Below are 2401 nucleotides of genomic sequence, written 5' to 3' on the forward strand. Positions count from 1 at the left end.
AACTGTATGAGATAAATGGATCTCAGTATAGACACGGTGGCTAAGTACTAATGAAAAATATGTGCAACTTAGCATACTACAATTTCATTTATTTCTCAGGCAAAGGAAGTGATGTTGTTATTCAATCCACCCTACTTCCCAAACCTGACCAAGGGAAAGTACTTCTAGGATGTCTGTTATTTGGCTGACGACAAGTTTTTAAAACTGGAACCATTTAGTAAATACAATGAAGTATATGAAACTTTATGGATTTGTTAAAGTTCTAACATTTAAAAATAGTAACACAACTTAGATGCTCTATTTGGAATATCACAGTGTAGCCGTTTGGATGACATATATGGCCAACTCATTGTGGAAAAGAAGTTGGCTTCTTTGAAATTTTAATAGTTTTGACATCCCTTCCTCAATGAAGGAGCAATTCCTTATGAATGTAAGGGGGAATCAGACATTTCTGTCAATGATGAAAATAAATAAATATTCAAAAAGTTTGACAATGCCAGGACTCACAGGAGGCCAGCACTTCATCATTTGTGACCTGTAAGCTGCATATTTGATTAGAGAGGAGAAACAGGGTTCCTCGAGATCTTGGGCAAAGTCATAAAGAGACAGTTTTTATTTCTCATGATTGTGTTAACTTATTAAGTGAAAAGAGAAGTAAATGAAATTGTATAAACAGTGCAACAAGAAACCTGTTAAAAAAAGAAGAAAGCTTAGTCAAAAGTATACCAAGAGGGCTTCCCTGGTGGCGCAGTGGCTGAGAGTCCGCGTGCCGATGCAGGGGACATGGGTTCGTGCCCTGGTCCGGGAAGATCCCACATACCGCGGAGTGGCTGGGCCCGTGAGCCATGGCCGCTGAGCCTGCGCGTCCGGAGCCTGTGCTCCGCAACGGGAGAGGCCACAACAGTGAGAGGCCCGTGTACCGCAAAAAAAAAAAAAAAAAAAAAAAAGAAGTATACGAAGAAATATTAACAGAGGCTATTTTGGGGAGCTACTAAAGGTATTTTTTTCTACTTGTTTTCTTCATTTCCTAAATTTTTTTTTACAATCAACATGCATTATACTTAAATTGGGGGGAAAAGCCATTAGTTTAAAATTGTAGTTAATAAAAAAGAATGGCATTTTCTTAGCTGTTTCTTTGATAGTGAAATTATTTGATAGTTAAATATCTTGGGAAGCCTGGAATAGGTTACCTAGATGTTTGAAATTACATGCCAAATATTTGAGTTTCTTGCCTACATTGCTGCTGCTGCTTCTTTCTCCCCCTCTCCTCCCTTGCCTTCCCCCTCTCTTCTCCTTCTCCTTATTCTTCATCCAAACCTCTCCAAAGACAATTATTCAGACTATGTTATGTTTCTAGATGGCGTAAGAAATGTTAATTAACTGCAAGCAGAAAGTGACCAGTGTCAGCCCTTGGCTGACCTCCTTCAACCTAGTCATTTGTCACAAGCAGTCAGGCTGATCTCTTTAAGATACAGTCTGATCATGTCTAACCTACTTTAAACCCTTCAGGAGTCTCTGTCTACAAGGCCCCTTAGAGTCTTCTTCCAGCCCTCTCAGCCTCCTCTCCTCATCGGCCACCCCGGCCCCTCAGCTCCAGCCACAGGGGCTTCTTTTGGGTCCTCTCATTACAAGAACTTACTCCTGCCAAGTTCATGCCTTTAGCCCTTTGCTCAAGAACTTCTTCCTCAAAGGAAGCCCTCCCTGACTTTTAGTTCACATTAGGGTCCTTTGTCATTTGCTGTCATCACATTTTTTTCTGCCCTGGCACTGTGTAACTCACGTATCTGCTTATTAGCACAATGCTTGGCACAAAATAAGCTCTAAATGTGTCCAAGGAGTAAAGGAACCATAAGGGAGAGAACAAATGAACTAATTGCTTAACAAAGTTACCCTATATACCTCTCGAAGTTTTCCTGAAATATCTAGAATAATTCACATAGAAAATTTCTGTTCAGTCATTCATTTGTTATTATCTTCTTGAGTATTTAGATGCAATGGCACATTTGAGTACTGTAGGGGATGAAAAGATGGATTTGGGGCTTCCCTGGTGGCGCAGTGGTTGAGAGTCTGCCTGCCTATGTAGGGGACGCAGGTTCGTGCCGCGGTGCGGGAGGATCCCGCATGCCGCGGAGCGGCTGGGCCCGTGAGCCATGGCCGCTGAGCCTGCACGTACGGAGCCTGTGCTCCGCAACGGGGGAGGCCACAACAGTGAGAGGCCCGCGTACCGGAAAAAAAAAAAGAAAAGATGGATTTGGTATGGGCTTTTTTCTAAGAGTTCATGATAAGAATCAGCGTTTCCCTTTGTCCAGGTCAATTGCTCTTTGATCAAATCATGAATGGACACTTGAAAGTGGAACTGTGCTTCCATTTCAATAACTGTATTTATATTACTATGCACCCA

This window comes from Monodon monoceros, unplaced genomic scaffold (assembly GCF_005190385.1).
Source record: "Monodon monoceros isolate NGI ecotype Baffin Bay Population unplaced genomic scaffold, NGI_Narwhal_1 Super_Scaffold_2, whole genome shotgun sequence".
In the NCBI taxonomy this organism is placed as follows: Eukaryota; Metazoa; Chordata; class Mammalia; order Artiodactyla; family Monodontidae; genus Monodon; species Monodon monoceros.